The 26861-nt window shown below is 43.0% G+C and overlaps 1 protein-coding gene across 16 annotated transcripts in view; it reads left to right on the forward strand.

Annotated features, from left to right (window-relative positions):
- Positions 1-26861, forward strand: part of LOC141576231 (uncharacterized) — a 166607-nt gene that overhangs the window by 115576 nt on the left and 24170 nt on the right. For 13 of the 16 annotated variants that reach the window (XR_012504558.1, XR_012504559.1, XR_012504557.1 and 10 more), the window contains 3 exons: positions 20566-20751; positions 21516-21727; positions 23236-23467. The gene's annotated coding sequence lies outside the window, so the exon portion shown is untranslated. Of the gene's footprint in view, positions 1-87; positions 260-1121; positions 1355-20565; positions 20752-21515; positions 21728-23235; positions 23468-26861 lie in introns of those variants that run through there. The other 3 variants (XM_074358959.1, XM_074358961.1, XM_074358962.1) reach the window with 3 other exon arrangements.

Genomic DNA, 26861 nt, shown 5'->3' on the forward strand with positions numbered 1-26861 from the left:
AATTTTCAGTTCCTCCCCGGACATGCCTCTATGGCTTAAGGAAGGGGCAAGTCATGTCGTGGCCATGATCTGTACTTGTCCTCACAGGGCCCTGTGATCTACACGCCCGTGCTCCCCTTCTGCTCCTTGGAGATGAGGTGGCAGGTTTAGGAGCCTGGGCACTGCTGAGGGCACAGCTGCCAGCACCGTACTACAACGAGGCTGGCTCTGTTCACCTCACCTGTCACCTCCTGCTGAGGTCCCACGTGTTAGTCAAGGTAGGTGCATCAGTGCAACGTAAGCAGGGACCACCTTCTCACCCTGGACAGACTGGTGGGTGAGCAGTGGAAGCCTGGGGCCCTGCCCCAGCCCCCTGGCTAGTGCCTCCTCATTTGTCATAGCACTGTGACATTTTTGCTCAGCAACTGCTTGGCTCTGAGTCTGCAGACCCACCAGAGAATGCCAGCTTGCTTTTGCCTTTTGAAGTCTGCCCTTGGGATTTGGCGGAGTAGCTGGATGTGTGCTTAGCCCATAGAGGTTGACACTGTCGCTATTGTTTACCCAGTACCTCGTGTATCAGGCATGGCTCTCAGCATCAAAATACAGCAGCGAATTAAACCTCCCTCCTGGTGGGTCTGTCTGTTTTGGTACCATAAGGGCTCATCCAGCATCTGAACGTCAGTGAGATAACGCGGCCAGTGAGCTCGGGTCAAGCACGTTCTCCTCCAGTCACTTTTACTCCATTGTTGCTTTTACTATTCCACAGTCATTAATTTTTAAAACAATGCTTTGGTGCAGGAGCAGAGCCTAATTCTCTCCTGCTACTCTTGTTGGGAGTGAGTAAAACTGTCCAGACTGAAATGCGACCACAGTTTGTGGCTCAAAAACTGCCTAGACGCATGTAGGTGGAGTTTTGGTTAGGGGCGCTGACCACGTTGGGGTCCCCCGGCAGCGCCGCTCCCCTCAGGCCCCTGCCTTCCCTGGAGCAGGAGGTGAGGGTGGGTCTCACCGTCCCCGCGTCCCTGGCCTCACACACTCACGTAAATTCTTGTACATGCTGTCAAAGTCATTTTTGTTCTTACGTATTTCTAATTTTCTCTTGTTCCTCTTTTCCCTTTTCTTTATTCCTTTTACTCTTGTAGTGCCCTGTGAGCATGTTGTTGCGTCTGAAAAGGTGGGCTGTGCACACCCTGCACTGGAAATAGCCAGATCGCCCTCCGTGCTGTCTCCATCGCTTTAAAAAGCAAAAACTTAACAGCTGCCTTGATCCGTGGATTATCCTAGTCATCTTTTTATTTTCTAATTTTTTGGAATATTTGCTTTGTTAACACATCATCCACTGGTGTTTGATACCTGTTAAAATCCTTACTTTGAGGAACCTGTTTGGTCTTCCTTATATTTGGTGACAAATGCGCCCTTATTAAATTTGTTTGATTGTTTTGAAGAAGTGAGATGCGAATTGATTTAGGCGGCTGCTGTGAGATCCTTTTCATGGAGTATTTAAACTCGTAAAGTCAAAGTCTGCAGTATCTTGCTCGATTTCTGCTTTTACACAAACGTGATAGGCACTCGGTTCCTGGCTGTCACTGTGTGACGTGCGTGACGGCGCTTCCTTGCCGGCGGTCACTGGTGAGGAAGTGGCAGGCTCTGGGGTGAGCAGCAGCAGGGTACGCTGTTGGAGGAAGCAGTCACCATTTTGTTATTTATTTATTTATTCATTTTTGCATTCAACTTCCCCGTGCCATTTACTTTACTTTGCTTTCATAAAGGGGCAGAAGCGGGTCTAAAACCCATGCCACTCTTGTTCCCTTTACGAGGCTGGTTTTTCTGAGTATCAGGACAAAATTGCCTTCTCCTAAATAGCTGGCTCACCTGGCTCCTAAATAGTGGACACAGGGACTGCTAAAGGGGACCGTAGCTTCCTCTCTGCTTCAGCCAGTGGGCATTCAGAGCCGGGTCTGTGGTTTGCCTCAGCAGCTGTGCAGGCCTCCCTACACCGGCCTTTACTTTTAACCCATGTTGGCAGTAAATACCTGACTCTGTGTCTGTTGCCGCTGACGTCCACCACTGACGGCTGTGTCTTTAGTTTGCGCTAGTGAGTTTCCAACACCCCAGTCAGCCGTGAAGGAAGATGCTTTGGCCGACCTAGGACCTTGGATTCTCACCCCCACCCTGCTTCATCTCACCCGAGGGAAGGGTTTGGCCACCACCGTCATGCTGATCATGAGGCCTTGTTTCCCCTTTCATGCTCTGGTCCAAATGTGGACACTTCATCCTTCACTGACTTGGTCTCGCTTGAGACAGGCCAGACATTCTGAATGAGTCCATCACATTCTGGGGGGGAACAGAACAGAAGTAAGTGTCACAAGTAGAAGGAGCCTAGGCTGTCCGGGTTGGCAAATGCAGGCTGGGATCTGTGATAGCCGGGCTGTGCCCTGGACACAGGCCTTTCCCGTGGCTCCCGAGAGCCCAGGGGTCAGAGTGAGAACAGCCTTGCCTGGATTCCTCCATGCTCATCTGCTCACTGGCAAGTGTGACTAATTAGGAGATCCCCCAGACCACGGGTCCTTCAAAGCTCAGGCCATGGGAGAACCTTGGGTCCCTTCTCCTGGGCCTCCTTTGTGAGAATCCTGTGCCTTCAGAGGTGACCCATGCCAGGAGATGCCTCCCCCTCCGGGGAGCACCCTTCAGAGGACTGTGACTCAGTACACCATGCTGTGAGCTTGTGGGGTTAGGGCCATGGTCCCTGCAGAACCAGACTTGAGATGGGCTTAGCGACGGAAATAACAGGACTGATTCCAGGGCAGGGCTTGGGGGAGGGAACAGGGGAAATTGAATGTGACTTCAAACAACTAGGTGGGGGCTGGGGCTGTTACTAAAATGGGGAGTCTGGGAGGTACCTGCCAGGAATCGAATTCCAGAGTAAATATTGGACATGAGGCATTTTTAAGATGCCATTTGTCATCCAAGTTAGGACTTCAAAGAGGCACTCGGGTCTATGAGCCTGGGGCTCAGGTGAAGGAGCCGGATTAGAGATACACGTTGGGAGTCATCATTCTTAGCTGGTGTTCACAACCTTGCATGTGGATGAGCTCATCTCCAGAGGTGCAGACTGAGGCTGAGTGGGGGCAGGGCTATGCCTGGGTTGGAGGAAAGCCCAGACCATGCAGCTTTGGTATGTCAGTCAGCAGCGTTTGTGATTTTCAGAGTAATGCCATTTATCCTTAAGGGCCCGGGGCGTGGGCAGGGCCAGCCAGGAAGAAATCTGAAGGGAGGGTCGTGGCCACGTGTGTGTCTTGGGAAGATGCAGAGTCTGCAGGGTCCGGGTGGGTAGACTCCTCAGAAGCTGGAGTTGGATTGGGGAGTGGGGAGAATGTAGTCACACTCACCTGTGAGAGAGGGAGGGAGGCCTAGGGAGTCCCCACACTACAGGACTCGATTTCACATGAACAGAAGGCAATCAGACAGAGGATCTGAGGTGAGAAAGGATGGAGCTGGGAGGGGAGCCAACCCGGAGTTGGTGCTTGGATAGTTCTGGAATAGACTCCCTGCAAAATAGAGTTAAAAAAACCCAGATTCTTAAGAACATTGATAGTGACTGGGGAGGAGGCAGTTGTTTTTCTGGCCTCCTAAGGGTAAGGCATGTATCCAGGGATACACAGAAGAATCGGGCAGTCTGTTCCGGGGGCTTGACCCTTACCAGGGGGAACGGTGTAAGTTTAAAGAGGGAGAAGGGCAGTGGAGGGAAACCAGCCAGGCCCCGTGTCAGGTACCAGTCGGCCACCCTACTTGCGTGTTGCATTCACAGCCATGTCTCCCAGGTGGGCAGTGGCAGCCACCTTTTGCGGATTGGGAAGCCTTCTCAGAGGGGGTAAGGAATTGGTCCGTTTAGCGGCTAGTAAATGCTGTAGCAGGATTCAAGCAGGGCCTTGTCAGACTTCAAGGGCGTGTTTTCTCTACTAATTCCGGTACCTCCCTGTTGTACCTGGAATGGTGAAGTGGGTCAGATTTGGGGCCTTTCAGAAAAAGTACGATTTAAGTGCCTCAGGACACTTTCGCAAAGCTCAGTGTTGTTTGATGGTTCGGAAGCACCGCAGTGCTTTTCGCCCCACAGATGTAAGGTCTTACTCCTTTGACGATGACGTGGTTGCAAATGACGTACAGGTGCAAAACCAGACTTAGCAGCTTCTGAAGGGAAACTCTCCAGTTCTCCCTTGGTAGACTTCCGCGGGATGTAACTGTGCTGCAGCATAGGCCTGAGCTTTCCGTATGGAGTGAGGGTTTGATATCCAAATTTAGCATAAAACAGTCAGATGAAGAAAATCGACGTTGACAATTTATTTTTGGGTTTCATTAGTCAAGATATACTATCAGTTAATGGCCCATATAGCGAAAGGAATTGAGTACAGAATATTGGATTTCTTCCTTTCTATTTCGAGTTCTCTTACAGCATATGGTTGCCTGCTTTGGAACATCAGCTCCACCACCAGGGCGCCTGTCAATGTTTTGGTCGGATTGCATTTACACAGTGAATGTAATCTGGGCTTCCTCAGCCCCAAACACTCCAGTGCAGGATCACGGGCTGTAGCCATCTCTTAGTCACACAAATACTTCTAAAATTATATGATGCCAGAAAAGAAAGAAGAGAGAGAGAGGGATTGCCTTTATCAAAGTTTCTTTCAATTCTAAATGCAAACTGTTGTTGAGCAGCTCTGGTTTCCTTTGGATATGAATATATACATTTCTTTGAATGTAACCTGGGTTTTGGACTAGAACACCAAGCTCTTGCTGTCCACAAGCCACAAAAACAGTAGCCAAATTGCACACGTGTGAAATACTTTATTCCTTTTTCTGAGAAAGAATCCTTGAATTTGGGACTTGGGCTGTGATTTTTGATTTTTGCATCCCCCACCCGTCTTGTAATCTCTCACTCCTTCCCACGTGGCCCCCAAAAGGTCGTGGTCTCAAAGGAGTGGGCAAACACCCAGTGGGTCACCATGCAGTGCTGCTGTAGAGGGAGCCCAGCCAAGACCTAAAGGACATTATCAGAGAGGACTTCCTGGAAGAAATGGGCTCTGCATTCAGTTCTGAGGACAGAGTAAGAGTCAGCCAGGAGAAGGAATCAAGAGGGTGGCTCAGGTGGCAGGAGCAGTCGGGCGTAGGCCTGGAGGCTTGTGGGTGGGGACTCGGGGAGATTGCCCTGTGCGGTCTAGGGTGGAGGGTGCCCCTGCTGGGGAGGACACTGGAGAGGGCCTGGGGTGGAGGGCTTTGGAAGAGCTTGGGTTTTACTAGAACTGACACAGGAGGCAGTGAAGTGTGTCAGCAGGAAGTGACCCTCAGGAAAGGTACTTCTGGTTTTGCTTCTGAAATTCTACAGAAAGAAGTGGTCAGGACGGACGAGAGCCGGTCTGTCTTTCCCTTTGAGACCCACCCCTTCATTCATTTATTCATAACACGCGCACTTCTGAGTGTCTAGGGGAGAGAGGATGGACCCACATTAGTAAGCAAATTGTATTTGCTTCTTGGGAGCTTAGCAGTGTCAGAAGTTGACTTAGCCTAGAATGTTCTAGGAACAGAGGAAAAAATTGCGGAGGTTGGATGGAGGGAAGGCTTCCTTGAGAAACAGTCAAAAGGAGCCTGGAGGCATGTGGGAAGTAGGAGCAGGTCAGGGGGCCCCTGAGGTCACTGGGGACCTGGGTAATGAAGTGAGGCTGGGCGAGCAGTGTCAGGGGTGGGGCTAGAACTCTACCAGGGAGCCTCTGAAGGGTTTGAAGTGGGGGTGATGTAATCAAATTTGTGCTTTGGGAAGGCTGCCCTTGCTCTGTGTGTGTGTGTGTGTGTGTGTGTGTGTGTGTGTAGCGGGGAAGAGGGGGAGGGTGCCACCAACTGGGGGATCATTAGAAGGCCATTCACAGGCTGGAAGGTGACCAGTGGGAGAGGGGCATCGGGGCTGCTTGGGGATGGCAGGGGCAGTGTGGATGCCGGATTTCCTTATGGGGAGGGCTTGTTAGCAGGGCCACCCTAGCGGCGCCTTTTGGCTGGAAGAAAACAGATGGAGGTCGCCAGGTGGACTTTCCTCCTCTCTCCTTCCCTGCCTTGTGTGATGATCTTAGCTCAGCGAATATTTGGAACAGAAGAGCTAAGTTCCAGGGTAGCCCAGGACTTTGTTGAGCTCATTCGAGTGAGATCTGATAGGATTTAGGTTTGTGTTCAGATCTGCATGTTCACTTAGCTAGAAACGTCCCATATTTTGGATTTCCATGGGGGTTTTTATTCTTGATAAAGATTGCTTTATTGGTGAGAGGAAATTTGATACAGCTGTTGTCTTTCTCAAAAAAAATCATATCTTTTAAGAACTTTAATATTCAAAAGAATAGGAATATATAAAAATGTTAAAGTAAGGCTTTGGTGCAGTTTCTTTGATTTCTGAGTTAATGTGGAGTTAGAGCCTTTGCATTACTTAATGGCACATCCTTGTCAGTATTTAAAGAGCTGTTAGTGAGAGCCCCTGGCCCCACCTCTCAAAGCATCATTAAAGTTTGCTCTGAAATAGTGAGGTCATAAAGGTCTTGTTTGCAGAAGCCAAACGGTTTATAATATGCAGCATAGCTCCCTTTATAAAATAATAATAGGGTCAAAATTAAGAAAGTGGAAGATAATTGATTTTTTTTTAAAGCTGAAACATTAGCTTTCTTGTGCTAATGTTGCAACTGGAAATTTTGAAAAGAAAAATCCTACTGTAATATCATCTATGTGGAATACATATGTGCCTTTCATGTTTGAAAAGTGACTGCACAGTGGTTTTTGAACTCAGGAGCATTCCATCTCAGATACTGGCAGTGATGTTTCCTGGTTTTCAATGGAAGAGCCTAAATTTGCCTTCTTAGGTTTTTTTTTTTTTTTTTTTTTGGAGTAAGAGGTTTGAGTAGTGCTTTGCCAGCATGATTTTGGGGCTATTTGGGGGCAGATGTCGTGCACCAGCAGTGAGATATTTCCATGCATTTTATTTTCCGGACATCACCAGGGCACATGTGGGGTTTGTGCCTGCAGGCTGGGATGCTGCATGACTCCCTGATCAATCACCATTATGTCATGGAACTGCTCTGGTCAGTGAATGATTTTCTGTGGCTTGGATGTAAGGTGGTCTGATGCAGATGATCAGATGTGTAGTTAAAGTGCTATTACTTGAAATAAGAGAAACCTAGAAACATGGCTCTAAAAATACAGGATGAGGGAGGAGAATTGGCTGAGCTGCTTGCAGTGGGGAGTCTTCTCAGTTGACTCCCTCACCGTGATTCCTGACAATATCTGCCCCAGCCCTGCACGGTAGTCCTGCCGAAGTAAGCATGCCCTTTGCTCAGAAACGCACTGAATTTCCTTGTGCCTCTGTTTGTTGGCTTCTTTTATTTAAAGCACATCTTGCCCTTTGCTTAAATGCCATCTCTGCTAGTCACCTGTTAACATTCATTCTTCTGGACTTCGTCCATACATAGCTGCTGAATGGATGAACATGTAGTGGAACATTATTGAGACGTAAGAGTGAATAAAAAAGAAAAAATAAATAAAGGGGAAGATGAAAAAGGCCACCTGTTCTGGGAAGTCCACCCTGACTGCTCAACCCGCCCTTTTCCCTTTGAAACCCAATTCCTTATGCTCCACTCTACTCTGTTTGATAGTACTTACCACCTTCTAATAAACTTTAACGTTTTCAAAAAAAAAAAAAAAAAAAGAGAGAGATGTTGATACCACTTCAACGTGGACGAGCCTTGACAACAGCATGTTAAGTGAAAGGAACCAGACACAAACGGCCACATATTGTTGATTTCAGTGATCTGAAATGCCCAGAATAGGCACATGCAGAGGCAGAGAGCAGGTGATGGTTGCAAGGCGCTGGGTGGAGGCGGATGAAGGAGTGACTGCTAGTGACAGGGGGTTTCTTCTGGGGTGATGAAGTGTTCTGGGAATAGATGGTGGTGAGGGCTGCACAACCGTGAGTGTGCAGAAGACTGCTGAGCGCTGTCTCTGGGAGTGCCTGTTGTTGGGGCGGCTTTATTTTGTTCTCATCCTGCAATGTGAAGAGTCATCTTGTGCCGAGGCCGTTCTACTCCGGTGAGTGGTGAGGCTCAGAGACTTTGCAGCCATGTTTCTTTTTTCCCCCTTGCTAATTGTATGCAAAAAAGGTTTAAACCTGAGAAAGTGCTCCATCTGCAGAAATGTCTTTCAGGTTTGCATGGTTTAAAAATCTTGAGAGCTTTTTAATCGTTGAGGATATTCTGTTGGGGGAAACAGCCCATGAAGCCTGGGTGAGACTTGGAAGAGCCGCGCTTCCCTCCCTGACACGGGTGGGGATTTCACCCCCGTTCAGGCAGTGAAGGGCACAGACCCGTGAGCGGAGTTGACAATCGTGAGTATTTACGTGTATCCGTTGCTTCATCTTGGATATTAATTTCAAGCTGAGTCAGTTTGTGGCGGCAGCCTCATCCTACATCAGGAATTTATAGTATCTGCTCTTTGAGGTGAAGACCAGACAGACTTGATTATTTAACAGTCTCCCTTGAATTGATATCTCAGATTCCTTTGTCAAAAGCATAACAGCAGAAATACAGATGTCCTTTAATGCCAATGTGACCTGGAACGGGTTTAGTCTGTGCCTCAGTGGCCTTATCTGCGGGTGGGGAAGATGATAACAGTGCTTCCCTCAGAGGGGCTGGTGAGGGGGGAGTGAGAAGCACAAATGGAGGACTTACACGAGATGTTCATGAATGACCGAATTTAGTGCTCTCAGCCTGGTGAGGCCTCAGGGGCAGAGATGTCAGAACAGAGCAGTCCTAGCCGGAGCTCCATCCGTGTTGGCAGTTGTTAGGATCACTATAACCACTGTGTGTTATCAGGTAGTTTCAAGACTTGGTAATATGAATTCATGAATAATGTTAAAAGACTAGACATCTCAGATCCAGTTTACATAGTTCTCAAGATATCCTCTGAGAAATGGATGTTTTATTCCCCATCTTACATCTGAGTTGAGTCTCTAAAAAAGTTCTGTATTCCTCCATCTTTTTGCTTTAATTCTCCATTTCTTAAAAAAAAAAAAAAAAAGTTTTTAAATGGAGTTACTGGGGACCGAAGTGAGGGCCTCATGCATGCTAAGCACATACTCTCCCAAATGAGGTATAATCTCCCCCTGAATTTTTTTAAACTTTACTTTCTTAGTATTCATAGGTTAGAGGCCTCTAATTCTTTTTCTGGAGACTTGTCCATGAACCTCTAAATCTATAATTAATAGACAAAACTTGTTTTATTAAAAAATTCAATAGAATATTCTGCAATCCATCCTAAAGGAAATGCTCATTGACTTAAAATATTTCTCCTTTATGGTGATTTCTACTTTTTGGTCTAGCTTAATTTATTAAAAGCCATCCTCATCATCATAATGACCAAACTCGATGTGAGTGGACACCTACCTAAGGCTAAAATGCTTTCCTCATGTTTTACTTCATAGTAGGTGTTTGAGGGTAGGTATCACTGTCTCCTTTTTTGCAGCTGAGGGATTGAGAGATGGGGCAGCTTGTCCCAAATCACATGCAGCTGGCGGTGGCTAGCTCAGTGCTGGAACCCAGGCTTCACAGGATGCATTCTTAATTGCTCCTCTAATCAGCCTCCCGTTGAGTGGTTTCCCGAACTCCTGTGAGTCCATAAATGGCCGATTTTAGTGATCTCAGCCTGATGAGGCCTTCAAAGCAGAGACACCAGTGAGAATGTGAGACAGAGTGGCCTAAATTAAAATTGTACATTTTCACAAATGATTTATTCTCAGGTAATGACTTAAAAATTTAATATATTTTTTTATTTTAGTGCTCTGTAAGCACTAAAAACAAAACATTAAAAAAAATTATAGTGCAAAAGAGAAGTGGGCTTTGAAAGTCCAACCATTGCTAATGATGTTACTTGTTTTTCTCTAGTGGCGCTTATTGACAGAAATACTTACAAAGACTGAATTGGTTTTATGTAGTCTTAGTATGGAAGAAAAGATTGTCAGTGAATATTGTAAGTAAAATCTTTACTCTTTTCTTTCTGATGATGAATATGTAAGTTGTTTTCATGGCTTAAGTACACTTCCTCATTTGTGAAATTTGAGTAATATCGTTTAACTTGTCAGACTGTGAGTGTTAGACGCCTTGTATACAAAGCACCCAAGAGGTGCTTAATAAAAATGTGCTGTCACAATGACAGATAGTTTAGAAGGATCAACTCTGAATACTAAAGTGGGTGGCTTATTTCTGATGCATATTCAATATGTAAATATATGATATATATGAATATGGTTTAAAGTAACAAGGATTCATTTTTTTTTAATGCAGTATGAAGTTTTAATGAAATCTGTATCATTCTAGTGAGACAGGGACTAGTTAAATTGCCTTAAGCAGACGACCCTGAAGATTATTTACACAGAATATGTATTGTTACAACTCAGAATTCATGTTGCCGTGTAACCATCCACTCAGACTTTTAAATTCATGGGATTCTGACCAGATCCATTAAGTTTAGAAAAATCCACATTGATCATTTTCAGGGAATAAGCTTCTCTCTTTTGTGATTAAAGAAAATTTTGATTTTTTCCTGCACTCTTAACAGGTTTAAAATATCAAAATATTGATTTGACACGTCACTTTTTTTATAGAGAGAATAAAGCTCATGCTGTTTTAATATGTAAATAAATGTTTCTGTATTTCAACAAACTTGTATGATTTCCTGGCTCTTTGAGAAGTATTTTGCAAGATACTTAGATTACCTACTGTTGGAAAAATACAGACGTGACTTTTATGAATATAGGCCTAGTAAAGATCTGTTGGTTTTTGCTACAGTGCAAGACGTGAGGCCTAGGAGAGCTTTGCTGCGGATTGCCAGCAGGACAGATCCCAGGTCTCAGTCTCCCCTCCTGTAAAATGAAGTTGCTGGACTGTATTCTTTCCTCTTCTAAGATGAGTTTCCATGAGCCTATGTATTTTGTTTATATTCAGGAGTATTAGCATTATCAGATTAAATACTGAATACCCCTCTCTTCCCCCGAAGCAAAGTGCAGTATGTGGTATATAAGCTTTTAGTTATCTGATTCTCGTTTCTGATCCTACAGGCAATTTTTGTGTTGCATGTTTCCCAGCAACCTGGAAGGTCTTTTTAGCCATAGGTGGCGCTGTTGCACCTTCTTACAGTCTTAATTTTCCTGTTTGTAAAAGAAGGCTTAAACAACGTTATTTTATTTTGATTTCTTTGCTTAATGCTTCAGAATAGCACAGTGTCCATTATGTCTATCTACCTAGAAAAATTATCCTGCTTATATCTTAGTTTTATTCTGTCATCTCACTGTGAACATTTCAGACTTGCTGTGCAAACAATGGCAAAATCGGACTTTTCTTCCAGTGTTAGAAACCAGTGAGCCGGGATTTTATAAAACAGCTAGAAGCGGCCTCTGGAGCACCTTAAAGCTGAAAAGTGTATTGAGTTCCCTGAGTATTGACCCCGCCGCTGTCTGTTAATTGGTGGTAGGAGATTTGGTACATATACAAAGGGGTGTAGATTTTTGACTTGGGTTTGCATGCACGTGCTGCCACTGAGCCACGTGAGCCTGAGTCAGTTCGTTCTGATTTTATCTGTGAGATGGGGACGCTCGTATCTGCTTTGTAGAATTAGAAATTATGTAAAGAGTTTAGCACAGTGGGTATCTCAAGAGGGCTCATAAACTTTAGCTGCTGTTTTGTGTGAAGCCATCATCTTATACTCTTTGGCAATTACTAAGAAACAGGAAAATAAGAAAAGCTGGTTTTATGATGAAACATATTTGAGGAGGTTCTATAGTTCCTATACCCATAATTTAGCATCAGCAGAGTCAGAACTGTTACACAGTCACCCTGAACCAACGTTAAGCCACAGAATTTTTTGTTACTTCATATATGTTGGGGCTTAAGGGGATCCAATACTTATACACATGTTGTCTTCAGCAGCCAACTGAGAGATGATACAAAAGAGTAGGCAGCCTATAAATGTCTTCTTTGTTACTGATGAAGCCACGTTCCCCATGAACTTCAGGGCTGTGGGAAAATGCGTGTCATGATACTGTGTCCCAGAAGTAGAGATTCACCCTGTCCCAGGTAGCTCTGGGCCACAGCGAGCCTTCCCTTGAGAGGATCTGCCCCTTCATGGACAGGGCTGTCCTGCCATGGAGCTGAGCATCCCAGGTACTTCCCAAGGGTGGCCAACACTGGAGGGAAAGGAAGGGTTTCACATGCCCTACTTGTCTCCCCGGACTCACACCTCACTCTGTTAGTGTGACGAGGGCTAGCTGTGGGCCAGTGATCAGGGGTGTGAAGGGAGAAGCACTCTCCGTGGCCCAGAGGAGTGGGGAGGAGGCATCCCCTCCTGCAGTTTAAACAGGTGGTGGGATGGAACAGAAGGGTGCTCCCCAAGAGTTTATAAAAGGAGAAGTAAGGATTTTCTTTGGGACTTAGACTAGCCAGGAAACACAGAAGATGATTAGAAGGGAGACTTGTAAATCACTTTAATCTTAAGTTGACATTTGTTGAGCACCAAAAATGTGCTACATTCTTTTCTGAGAGTTTTACAGAAATGAATCCTTCAATCTTCTCAACAAGCGAGTAAGGAAGGTTTGATTGTTATCCCAGTTTTACAGTGCGGAAATTGAGGCACACAGAGGGTAAGTAAGTTGGCCAAAGTCACAGAACTGGTAAGTGGCAGAGCTGGTATTTAAACCCTGGCTGTCTGGTTTTGAGGCTCACAGAGATGGGCTTTGGGTGTTTAGGGGTATCTGCATCCCTGGATCTCTGTACCTCTGTGCATCAGTTAGCCCAGAAAGGACAGGTAATGGAGAGTTACATAAGTGCTCACTGTCGTGTCTCGGCCACTGTCCACGAAGAGTGCACCGTGATTGGCGTTAATTGTTTTCCAGGCAGTAGATCTGTTCATATAACAGAAATTTAGTCCATTGAGTTAATCTAGAAACCCTTCCTGCTCTGCTTCTGTCCATGCTTGCCATGTGACTGCCTGCCCATGATTGGGCCGTGGAGGAGAAAATGTACTCATGGTTGAACTCTGATATTTCAGTCTGGTTCATAGTTTCACGTCTTCTGTTACATTAAAAAGTTAAGTTTCTGGTTTTCTTGCATCAGTGTCTCATGAGTTTGGTTAATGTGAAACCAGTCCATGGGAGCCCAGGGGTGCTGACGGTATGATTTCTGAGCACGTTGTGGCACTTCTACCCGTGCAGACCTGACTGGAGAATGTCTGCCTTCCTCACTGATTTCTCCCAACAGCAGGGTCCTCTCCCACCCCCGGATGTGAGACAGGGAGCTCTCTGAGTAGGACAGTCAGAGGCCAAGTCCACCAATCAGAAAACGATGAAGTACCTGGAAGTGGGTTTAATAGACGAAAAGGGCTTCCAGGAAGTCCGATGGGCTGTTTGAGTCCATTTGGTGAAAAGCTGTCCACTGTCTGTGGTTGAGCTGCTTCTTTGCTTTTGAAAAGTCTGGATTAGATGAAGGGATTTTAAAAAGCAGAAAGGAGTGATTTCAGGTGGTACATCCACACCGGTGAGAAGTGATGGATGACCGCCTGTGTGAGGCATAGACAGAGTCTTACAAACTTCATAAAACAGCTTTAAAAGCTCTTCCATCTGAGTGCACTTCATATGGGGTCCAGTTCATCTCTGGTCCTGCTGAGAGGGAAAATAATTGATGATGGCAGAAAAGACACGGAGGCATCAAAAAGGTCTCAGTCATGTTCCCTGGTTAAAGGATGTGGCACAGTGTAATATATTTGAGATGGTTTTTCACTGAACAATTTTTAGTGTTTTCTGGGACTTCCCAGTGTCCCAAGGTTCCATGCAGCTGGGTGTCCCCTCAGTGCAGCTCTGTCAGCACTTGCCCTGGGCTGACGTGGTGTCACGGGGAGCAGGACGGTCAGCGTCCCCGGCTCCTCTGAGCTCCGTCTCCTCATCCACAGTGCCGGGTTTCTCATCCATGTCTACATAGTAGAGTTCCTGAGAATCACACGTGATGGTTGTCAGGTGTGATTTGTGGTTGTTTCTGTGATTGTCATATAGACAATATTTGACAGAAACACATGTTTTTTTATTGTAATTGTAGCACCTAGATTGCAGTGGTTTTTAGTCTGCATTTTTTTTATAACTTTATTCTTATTTTTAAATATGCACTTATTTTTATTTATTTTTTTTGGTGGTACTGGGGACTGAAGCCAGATCATTGTGCATGCTAAGCAGGTGCTCTACAACTGAGTAATACACACCCTCCTTGTCTGCACTTGAAAATAAATATTGCAATAAACAAAATAGCTAACACCATCATGGGTCTTAGTCTCTGTATAGACAATTGAACACGAATGCTATTTCAGTAAGAATTAATGTTGTTGGGACATACTTTTCTGTATCTGTTAATGTGCTTAAAAACGATCATAGCTAGTGATAAACACGAATCTTGGATCCAGTACTTCTTACAGTCTGTTCTGCCATCATGGGAAATTACATTCTACAGAGAAGGCTAATTGGGTCTCTTTGATATTTGGATGGTTTAGCAGATGATCAAGGCTTTCAAAAGCTGACAGTTTTGTATTTTAAACTAACTACAAAGTTATCTTCTAGAAGTTGGAAGTCCTAAGCTTGTGAAGTGCCCAGTAATCCAGGGGGTATGTGTCTGTGTCTGTGTCTGTGTGAACGTTTGTGTGTGTGATTTCAAGAAGGTAGAAATAAGTTCCATATAGACTTCTGATAACTTTCTCCTCCAGTTCAAGGTGTAGATATATATTTACACAAATAAATTGATATTCTTTTTTCATTTGGCATATAGGTGGGAATACGAGGTTCTCAAACTTGTTTCAGAAGGGTTGGGGAGCATGAGATTAGAAAATGGGAGGAGAAAGAGGCAGGGAGGCACTTCACACTTTGTGCAGGATATGAGAAACAGTAGTTTTTCTTTTTTTCTTCAAAAGCAAACTGGCACTGAATTGTAAAATGCTATTACTCAGAATTGCTCTTCTGATCAGATACAAGTGCCTCAGATTTTTCAAGGCAACATGAATGATGAAATGTGTTTTAGCAGTTATCTTAAAAGTAGTTTTATTTTTCAAGTAAAAGTCTATAGCTTGTTCTTTCTTCCAGCGGAACAAGAAATTCTCATTGATCTATGTACAAGATCTATGTGCTTAGTTACTTTGGGTTTGTTTTAAGTGCTTGTTTCATTGTGGTGTGAATGAATGTTTAAAATTTCTGGATTTTGATCTTTAGAACATGCTGATTTATCAGAACTGTTAAAAAACTGATTGTTCTTTGGTCCTCGTTTGGTGGGGCACCCTATTGATTTCTGTTGTCTGTTAAAGAGGGAAATTCTTCCTCTAGCCTGCAGATCATTAAGTGAATGGTTTGCAGTGAGTCTTTAAAACTCATTGAATGCATTGAGCATGTCTGTCCAGTGAATTTTTAATTGACTCATAGTAATGACTTTGCTTTGGTTCTGTGCCTTTTGCTCCTCTCCACAATAATTTGAATTCTCTGTTGCATTTTATAGACGTGTTCTTAACAGGGGAAGAAATTTTGCAATTTTTACAGATGTGGGTTTTCCTATCCCCTCTGAATGCCTTCTATAATTGATACAACAAAAATCTGTTATTGCAGTGCTTAATTATTTCATAAATTTTTTTTGGATTAATCAGAAACAATGACAAAGACTGATAATAAAAATACGAAAACCTTCCTTCCTTGGAAGAATAGAAATCAGGTGGTCAGGCTCACGCATGCTTTGTGCCTGACACACTTACTCTCATGTCATTGTGTATCATGATTCGGAGATGGAGTTGCTTCAGGTTTTTATAGATTTTTGTTTGAACATTTTTGTTGAATTCTTTCTCCAGGATGATGTTTCCTGTTGGGTTTGTGGAAAGTGTAGAAGAAGGGAAACAAATGCTTTGTTTTGTTTTCAGGAGGCCTGAGTTGCTGATGAGAAAATAGTTGAGGGTGGGCTGAGGAACAGAGTGACTCTCCCTTTCCTCCAGGCTGAAATTGATGAACAATGAAATCAATTAAGTGTATCGGTATTTGACCAATAGAAGTTAGCGAGCCCAAGCTGGCTAGTCATGCCCAATGGAATGTACTGAATACACCTGCAGAGTTAGGTGCTTTACCAAGTAGAAGCAGCTTAGAGCAATCAGAAAAATCAGTCCTATGATGAGATATAAAAAGAATATAATATCTTTTATTTCTGAAGCTTTTCTACGTTAAGTTGTGTAGAGCTAAAATTAAGTTTCACGCACCAGGAGTTAAGAGTGTGAGTGGTTCTGTGGGATCATTATTCAGGGAGGTGTCTAGATCCTGCTAGAGTGGCTGAAGCTGGCAGGAAAAGACCCAGAGCCAGGATTTGTCATCCCAGGGTGTTCTCCATAATGGTTCCATGTGGGAGCCCATGATTGGGTTAACAAATTATAACAGACCACAGCCGCCTGTCAACTTTAAGAAGAAAAATCTGTGCTTAGTAACTGCTTTGCAAGCAGGGGCCTGTGCATCCTCACTCCTGTCTTCTTGCCTTAAAAAGCAGAGACAATGTTTGCTTGCATAGTTGAGGTTTTAGATAGCACTCTGCTCATTGCAAAGCAAGGACCCAGGCCCTCAGCTATAAACGCTGGGCTTGTGTGCTGTTAGATAGTCTATTATCCCCAAAACAAGGACTTGGCTGGTCTGCTGGTCTGCTTTGTAATTCACATATCTAAAAAATGTATCTTGTCCCCTCACCCCATGACTTCCCTAAAGATACACTAAGCCTTTGTACTCATTGTGGATTCTACAATCTCTGTCTCATCCTGCGTTTCCACAGGTTCCTGCTTACTATCACACACCTGTTAATGACTTTTTCCTTTGATTATACACAATAAATATGGGAGCATTTGTCAGGCTCATGGAGTTGGCTCCCTACTCCCTTTCACTCTGTTAACTTTTTCCACAGAGTCTTGAGTAATTCATTCCATGTCGGTACGACTTCTGCCAGCCAGAACCCACAGCTCCAGGTGAGAAGGATGCAGGCTTTATCACTCCTAACCGAGGGAGAGACAGAAGAGTATTGTGATCTGCTCCCCCGTGGTCCCTTCCTGTCCCAGGGCCACTCCAGTTCACCTGCAGCCTTCTGGCCTCTGCTCACAGGGCCTCTGTCCCAGGACTGACCGCAGCCTATTCTTCCCTTGTCAACATTTCCTGTGCCTTTCAGAAGTTGGTCTCTTCTCTGCAGTTCTACCCTGGCAGATATGATGGTGGTCAGCGTGCTGGTGGGCAGTCCCTTGGGGATTGCCAGGAGCCATGCTGATTCTCCTGAGTCTCTCATTCTGGGTTACAGAACTGTCGAGCACCGGAGGAAGCCCATTCACGTGAGGCCAGCACAGCATTGCATCACTTTCATTTTATTTTTGAATTTTCAGTGTAGAAATTATTTGTAGCAAACTGTTCCAGATTTTCGGCCGCCTGCTTTCCTCACCACCTTTTCCTTGCTGGCTCTGGTGCTTGTTTTAACAACCAAGTTCCTTCTCTGGTCATTTCTAGCGGCTGGGCTTGCCGAATCCTTGATCTGCATTTGAAGCAGAATGCTTCTTCGTGATGTCAAACTAATTTTCCTATTTCTGAATATTTCGTGTACACTCAGCAACTGTTTCAAGTGAAATGCTCTTGTCCAATTTCGGTTAACTCACATTTGCTGATCTCCTGCTTTCATGCTGAGGGCAGTTTCTTCTTCCTGTAATAAAAGTTAGCAATATGCATTTACTATGGAAGGTCCTGGCCCGAGGTGCTTTTGTTCTTAACAGTTTTAATACAATTCACCCTTTAAAATGTACTGCGGTTTTTACTCTATGCCCAGAATTGTGCATCCCATTCAATCTTAGAACATTTTCATTCCCCCAAAAGGTAGCCCCGTATGCATAAGCAGTCATTCCCATCTTCCCCATCCTCCCCCAGCCCCAAGGAGCCACTCTTCTCTGTGGATTTGCCTGTGCAGGAAATTTCATGTAAATCGAGTCATTTCATGTAAATGGAACCGTCTATTGTGACTGACTTCTTTCACACTGAGTAACGTTTTCAATGTTTTTCCACGTTGTGGCCTGGGTCAGTACTCTATGCTTTGCTATTGCTGAATAATATTCCACTGTATGGCTGGGCCCCACTGTTTACCCATTCATCAGGTGATAGGCACTTGGGTTGTTTCTGCTTTTTGGCTGTGATGAGTAGTGTCGCCGTGAACATTCCTGTAGGAGTTTTTATGTGGACATTTGTTTTCAGTACTCTTGCGTGTGTGCCCAGAGAGCAGAATTGCTGGGTCATTCAGGAACCAAATATTCAAATCTCTGAGGACGTGCCAGGCTGTTTTCCAAAGTGACCACGCTGTGTTACGTCCTCACCAGCAAGGGCTGCGAGCTCCGCATCCTCTGTGTCCTCATTATTGCTTGTTACATTTTTTTTGATTATAACTTATTTCAGTGAGTGTGAAGCGGTTTCTCCTAGTGGTCTTTACTTGATTTCCCTTACAGCTAATGATATTGAACATCATTTCATTTTGCTTATTGGCCATTTGTATATTTTCCTTGAAAAATACCTTTTCAGATCCTTTATTCACTTTTTAATTGAGTTGCCTTTTTATTGTTGAGTTGTAGGTTTTATTTATTTATTTTTTTCATTCAGAGATACAAATTCCTAATCAGATAAATGATTTGAAAAAATTTTCTCCCGTGTGTCGTTTTTTCACTTTCTGGATGGTGCCCTATGAAGCAAGGTTTTAAATTTAGATGAACTCCAATTTATCTCTGTTTTCTTTGTTCCTTGTGCTTTTGGGGTAATATTTAAAATCTGAGGTATTTTATTTAAACTTTTATATATAAAATAACTTAATTCTTAGTACCGTTCTAGGAGACGGGTGCTGTTGTTGTTCCCAGTCTATGGATAGGAGACTGAGAGACAGAAAGTTTCACTGACATATCAGTGTCACAGCTACCCAGTGCTGTGGGAGTTCAGCCCCTCATGTTTGTACCCAGCATCTGTGCTCTTCAACACCATGCTCCACTACTTCCTGGAATCGTTAATGAAAGCGTCTTTCCTTTTTTGATTTCTTGCTAGTTTGTTTTCTCATTGTGGACCTCATCTCCTCATTTTCCTTGCAGAGATCAGTGCAGATTTATTTTAGGTCTCATGTAGGCAGAAGCATTGCTATCAGTTAACTTCTTTATTACTCACTCTCCAGTGATGATTGTTGCTAGTTGACGTAATCAAGTCATGCTTAAGTCTTTCCTGTTCATGACACTAAAAACAGTCATGACTTACAGAATGCTCAAAGAAGAAAGTACTTGATTGATTTTATTTTGCTACCCCATCAAGCCAATCAAATAAAAACCCCGGTGTTGACACAGATTATAAGCCCTCCAAAATAGGATCACTGTCTTCCTTGTGTTTCATTTGTTTGGTCACAGTGTCTGGATAGTGCCTTGCTGTCCAGCTGTTTTGTTAGGATACGGTGCTCGTGAATCATTGTAAGGACAGACTTTTGACAACGGACTATGTTGTTCATTTCACGAGGGAAAAGGTAATATAGAAATACTGCTCAGATCTATTTTAAAATTAAGCTTGGAATTTTGAGAAGAGTTCAAGAAACCATACAGAGAACTTTTTGAATAATTTTAGATCTATCTTAGACACATTATGGTTAGATAGCAGAGTAACTTATCAACTAGATTTGACAAGAGGAGTGTATTATTGATTACTTGTTTTAGTTGAAATATTCTACCTGGGGTAAAGTAATCAGTGCCCATAAATGAACAAATATGTTTGTATTTCTATGCAACATGGGAGCAGACTTCATATGTTTCTATATAATATATATGACTGTGAGTTTTAATCTGTCTGTCAGTGTTTTTATAGTTTTTCAGCAATGTTCTACCTTTAGAATTCTTCTAAGAAATTCACCCCCGATTCTAGTGCAGTTTGTACTGTGTATCCTGTCTTATGCATGGGATTCCACTGTCCCCTCAGTGAGGAATTTCCTCTCCTATTGAGTTAGTAGCAGAGTTCAAAGAACTGTGATTTCTAGGCCTTTGCTCTCCATGTGTTTGCAGTTGGCTGTCAATCACGATTTTCCCTTTCTTGAGTTTTCATTGTTCAATTAGAATTTTTGAAAATAACTATTAATATGTTGCATCGGTCTCCCTAGAAACTTGATGTGTTTGTGCTTTTCAGTTTTCAATTTATGAAAAATGTAAGTGCACTCTTGTTTTTAACTAGTCCTTTTTCACTAGATATTTGTTTACCTCTGTATAGTTAAAATATTTTTTTCCCAATGAATGAATCGGTGTGCATGTTTTAAAAGATACCTTACTTTTTATTTTACTTATTGTAACAGTTATATTCATTGTAGAGAATTTAGAAAATAAGAATAAACACAAAAATAACTTAAAAATGGCTTCTAATCTCACCTGGAGATCCAGTTGTAAGGTTTGAAATTGAGAATTACAAGTCCTCTCACGTTGTTCTTCTTTTTCAAGTACGTTTTGGTTACTGAGACCCTCGAATTCCCATATGAATTGTAGCAGCAGCTAGTCAGTTTCTGCAGAGGAGCCCAATGGGGTTGTGATCGAGACCACGTTTAATATACGGATCGCTCTGGGGAGCACTGCCATTCCAAAAGCGCTGTCTTCTGATCCAGGAATGTGCGTGGTGCGTCTGTCCAGGTATTAGGTGTTCTTTAATATTTTTTCAACAATGCGTTGAGTTTACATAGTATTATTTTACTTTTATTTTTTTTTGCCTTTATACTGAGGACAAGTGTGCAAGGTACCGGGATCAGAAGTGTATTTGAGCCCCGCCCCTTACTGCCACCATGGACGCTGCACTCTTGCTTTGCCCTCTGTACAATTTGCACAAAATAGGACCTCAGTAACTCTCTCTTGAATGAATGATTATATGATTGTTGGATGATGCTTGAGAGTCCTTGTGATGATGTCTTTTTCCCAGCCTTTCCCCTCTTCTTAACTATGCCCTTTCTCTTCCTTTCCTCCAGCCTGGGTTTCAGCCTGCCTATGGCATTTGATTTTCCCTGTCTGTAGACGCTTCCTTTCACTGGTTCATGATAATGTTACATGTGGGCTGAGGAAAATTACTAGATGTCAAGAAAGAGCAAATTCATTGCATGCTAGTATTTTTAGACTGTGGTATTCTTTTGTCGATTGAAATTAAATCAGACTGACCCCCTGAGCCCTCCCGTGAGCTCTTTTCGCCTTCCTACACGTGATACTGCTCTGGTTGCTGCATGTGCCCTTCCCCCAGCCTTGGTTTTGGAGTTGAGTAAGTCACCATCAGTGGAGCCCTCTCTTTAAAAGATGAAGAGAACATTTGCTCCTTCTCCCTGGTTGGGGACTTGGATGAGATGAGGTACCAGATAAAGAATGGAGCCCCACCTCATTCTGACCCCCGCTCTTTCTGTTCCTTTCTCTAGGGGAAAAGAGTACAATTCAACAGTACAAAGATTGATTGTGAGCTAATGAGATAGACAAGACAACCGAACATTTATTAAATATCCTTTCATGCCAGAAACAAATGTATTATACACACAAAAAGCACATAAAGCACGGTAATACTGTGGTTACAATCGTGGGTCCGAGTTCGAGTCCTGCTCTGGAGTGACCAGTCCTGTGAGATGGAGAACTGGTATGTCGGCTTAGCCTCTCTCGGACTTGTTTTCTGTCCTGCAGAGACGGGGCTCGCTAGGCATCCCCCCCCGTAGAGGTGCTGTGGGGTGTAAATGATGCACGTGGGCAGCCCGAGCACAGCTGCTCATTCCTCGTAAGTGCAGGATAGCATAGCTTTTGCGGTGACGGCTTTATGACCGCCCCGGGTAGACTCTCAGTGCTCCAAAGGGATGCCTTGTGGTTTGGAGGTGGGATTCTCACTTCTGTAAATACCCAAGGATTGTGTTATTGGGCCCTGCTGATTTGAATCTATTCTTTAGAAAGTACATATTGTAGATATATTTTTCAAACATGCATGCTTTTTTTATTTTATTATTTATAATTCTACCCTCTCATCTCTTGGTGTGACTTTTCATGAAGTCCAGGAAACAGTCTTAAGCTACCTGCCTCCTCACAATTCTCCATGGTGGTTTTCTTCCCTGACTAGAAGAGGATTTTGCATGGGAAATTTTATTTGTTCCCCTTTTCTTGGAGTCCCTCTGTTTGTCTGCCCAACTCTCACCTGCCCCTCTGTCTATTTCTCTACCCACTCATTCTTCTGACTTGTTCCAAGAAGCATTTTAGGTAGCTTACAGAAGAACAGATACCAAGTAAACAGGTGAGAAAATGGGGCCAAGTTCAGACAGTGAGGCTATGAGGCGAGCCTTTGTGAGGGTTGCAGGCCTGAGACACACGCCTCTGCCCTGTGACTTATAAGATCGACAGCAATGTGTGCCTGAGGCGCCCATCAGACACAGGGAAACAGGGTTTGTGGGAGATGCTCACTGGCTGTGAAATAAATAAGTGGCTTAGGAGAAGCCCAGCCTTTCCAGCTACTAAGGCTTAGGAGAATATTTTGAGTGTCTTCCAAAATCAGAGTATTGCATCGTTTCATTTGTCACAGTTCTACATGTAGTTGGTTACATTCTATACCCGGAAATTTCTCCAAAACTGCTTCCCACGTGAGTCCCATGGCTCGTGAAAGGGGTGGTTCTGCTCATTGACCGGTGTTAGCCAGAAACAGAAAATGACAGCCTCCAAGGTGCCTGGGATTTGTCAGTCATGTTTTGTCAGTGTTGTTGACTTCAGAAAATGCTTTCACAGTTTCTCTCCATCTGAGGTGGCAGCGTGCTCTCTTACCAGCATCAGGAGCTCAGGGCCACGGTACAGTGGGGGCTGACTGCACTGCCGTCAAGACAGCTAAGGTAGTCACTGCAGGCGTGGTGCTTTTACGTAGTGCATTTCGTGTTCTTTAATAGAAGGTTTCAACAGGGAGTTAATTAACTGAGTTAATTAACTTTTAATAAATATGATGCTATGTTGGAAAGACAGGTATAGGCAGAATATAAGCTGTGAAGACTTTAAAAACGGTTTCATTACTGAAATTTCAGTAGGGAAGATTCAGTTTATCTTATTTATGCCTCTCTTTTAAAGTAACAAAGAAACAAGACAGAAAAAGCAGAGGATGTTTTCTGTTCTTCCTCTCAGCTTACAGGTGCCCTCACCTCCAGTGGCATCCATCCAGACACCAGCACTGACACTGGCCGTGCTCAGAACTGCCTCAGCCCTGAAGACACAACTGACAAATAGAAGGGGGCCACTCCCTGTTACAGCAGGTGCTCTCACTTTGTGGGTCCTTATGTAACTGCACGGTGTTATTCAAGATCGCCCGTTCTACATTGTGTGACACTGCTGCGGTGTCTCCTAGATATTTGTTTCTGTAAGTACTCGTGTATTTTCTCCAATATGCTTTACTACACATCTAAAAATGCTTTTTTTTTCAGATGAAAAATAATGTGTATTTAATATAATAAGTGTGAATAAAAGGGGCAAAAGAGGCTATCATGGTCCCACTACTCAGAGATAATAATTAACACTTTATCATCGATTTTCTGTTCTTTTCGTCAGTGTGTATCACCTCTGTCATAAAAACCAGCGAGCACTCTGTGCCTGTTTACTGTGTGGAGACCTCCATTTTCCTTTCGGCTTATTACATGTTTTTCTACAATATTCTATCTCCCCTGGCATGATTTTTAATGACCAGTATAGCATTCTGCCTTGTGGATGCATCGTCCATTTTACTTCGGACTTAAATAAAGTTTTAAATTCCAAGTATACTTAACTTAAATACTGAAAAGAGAACTGTGGTGGTACCAAAAGGCCCCTACCTCCCTTCCTCTTTTTTCCTGAGAGTAAAAACTGTTGACAATGTGGTGTATATATTTCATGACTTTATGCCTATGACATATATATATACACATACGTACATACACGTATATTAGAAATGTGTGTGTATATATGCTTTATGGAAAAATAAGGTCATACTATATGTTTTCCGCAGCTCGCTTTATTCACTCAGGGTTATATCATAGACGTCCTCCCACTGCAGACTCACCCGGTCCTTTCAGATAGAGTGGAGGGGTCTCCTGATGTGCAGGTGTGGTCTCTTGTGTAAGGACAACTTCGGTGGGAGAGTGCTGTGGACAAGGAACTGGACCACGCCGAAACGCCGGCCCCCTCAGTGCCCACAGCTCGCCGTGATTTACCGCGTCATTGTCTTGATGGTGGACACTTAAGTTTTCTCCATTTTCCACTGTCAGAAAGGATGTTGGACTGGCATCCTTCTTGTACAAACATTCTTGTGATCTTGTATGATTATTCCTTTAGTTAAGGCTTCCGGAAATTTAGTCCCTGGATGTGACAATTACATTCATCACAGGCTCCTTTCAAGTGACTCTAGAAATTCCTTCTCCAGTGGGGAAAGAAAAGATGTAGAATAACTTATGTAACCAATTCTCTATCGCTGGATATGATTTCTCTTCAGCTTTTCTTCCCACCATTGTAAACAGTGCTGTGTAAATGCCCTGATGAGTACATCTTTTTGAACTGATTTTGTTTTCTAAACAAAACGATTCCTAAAAGTGGAGTTAAGTCTGTGTGTACACACGTTTTTCAGAGTTTACATATCCATTGACATGTCGTCCTCCAAAAAGGTCGCTCACAGTTTGTTCTCTCACAGATGGACACTAGCTAGAATATCTTTTAAAAATATTTGCCAATATGATGAGCGAAAGTGCTTTTTCATTGTTTTAGTTTGCACTTGATGACCAGTGAGGTATTGAGCATTTTTCACTCATTACCCATCTGACTTTTAAAAAGTGAATGATCCCTTTTGTCCATTGCACACATTTAAGTGAGGGAGCTGCTTGTTGCTTTGTGACAGCTCTTTGTATGTTATGAACATTAACCCCTTGTCTTCATCAACATGTATCACAGAGCTTTTTCTTGTAATTTGTTGCCTTTCATTTTGTTCAGTAAGTTTATTTTTGTTGTGGCCCAAAATATTCTTAAGATAGTAAATGTCTTCTTTTTGGGTTTTATCTTTGGTATTATTCTTAGAAATACTTTCTTATAATGGTATAAATCTCTTCTGTAGGTTTTTTTAATCTCTAAGATGGAGATGATAATAGTACTTGTTATAGTGAGGATAAGTTGAATTAATATGAGCAAAGAGTTGTATTTGCTTTTATTAGTACTTTTAAATATTTACATCACTATCTGTAATTTTTCTTGTGGTCATTATGACTGGAATAGAATTTGTTCTTTCCAGTTGATTCTCTGATTGTCCCAGGACAATTATTGAATTCATACTTTTCTCTTTGATTTGAAATCCCACCTGTACAAAATACTTATGTACACTAGAATCTCTTTTTGATTTCATGGTTTATTTCTGTCAATCTTACTTTCTTACTCCAGCACTATATCTTACATGTTGTAAACATTTATTTAATATCTGACAGTGCGATTTGTTTTGATTCTTTTCTTCCATCCAAAATTTTCTTGGCTAGTATTATGACTTTATTTTTCCTGAAGAATTCTAAAATTCTTTGCCCAAGTTAAAAAAAATCAGATAAGAGTTTTCATGGGATTTTTTAGTAAGTTTTGAATTATCTTTAGGAGAACTTACATCTTTACAAAACTGCTTTCCTCCATAGAATATGTTGATGTCTCTACATTCACACCTCTTACTTTACCCCTCAGTAAAGTCCTGTAGTTTCTTAATGTACAACATGTGCATTGTTTTTGAGTTGATTCCAGATTATTGTTGATGTTTTTGTTAATTTTGTAAGTGAGAATTTTTTGCTATTATATTTTTTAACTGTTTAAACTGACAGCTAGGAAGGCAGATTTGGTTTGTAAATACTCACTTTGTAACTTGTCATTTAAAATTGTAAGTATTAAGTACTTGTTCCAGAATCCTTTCTTTTCTGTTTTTAAAAATTTGTTTCCAAAATTATCAAAATGGCCATAGCTAAGTAGTATAGTTGGGGAGAGAGATGGAGAGAGGTAGTGTGGCTCATGTGCAAACTGTGAGCAGTTTCATGGCTGCCTTTAGGCTGGAGAAGCTGCAGAAGAGCCCAGGTTAGACCAGGGGTGGCTTTGTATGCACTTGAAAGCCAGCTTTCCTGCCTATATGGTGAAGCCTGGTGGGCGTGGCAGGTAGATGATCAAGGTCCGATGGAGGTTATTGGCTGCACAGAGCGCTGTGTCTGTGAGAACTGGAGACCATCACCATGGGAAACGCTTGGTGCCAGGAACACTGCAGGGGAGCTGGGAATCCTGTGTGTTAAGGATTTTCCAGTCCTGGGAGTGGGAAGAGCAGACTTTGCATTCAGATCTGAGTTTGAATTCATCCTCTCTTTTTTACTGGTCCTCTGACTTTTGTCAGGTTATATACCCTCTTTGAACTGCTGTTTTTTTTTTTTTTTTGTCCCTCAAAATAGAATTACGGCCTGCTGCTAGAGTATTTGATCAGGGTAAATGATTTGTGTCTATAAGATGCCACGTACAGTCACAAGCTCAGTGAGAAATGGGCTGTCACCTCTTCTTCTGCAACTCAGTGCTTGACAAGACATGGGGGAAAGCTAGTCCCTAATTTGTGTGTGATGCAAGTAGGAACAAAATTAATGTCTTGTGTTTCCCTAGCAGTATTCTTACTCCTTTGCTTCATTTACTTCTTTCCTCCTTTCCTTGCCCCTTTCCCCTCCTCCACCAAAAGTGCCTGAGACTCTCTCAGAACACTAGATTCAAATTACTTTAAAGGTTGTCTCATC

Source organism: Camelus bactrianus, chromosome X, assembly GCF_048773025.1.
Source record: "Camelus bactrianus isolate YW-2024 breed Bactrian camel chromosome X, ASM4877302v1, whole genome shotgun sequence".
In the NCBI taxonomy this organism is placed as follows: domain Eukaryota; kingdom Metazoa; phylum Chordata; class Mammalia; order Artiodactyla; family Camelidae; genus Camelus; species Camelus bactrianus.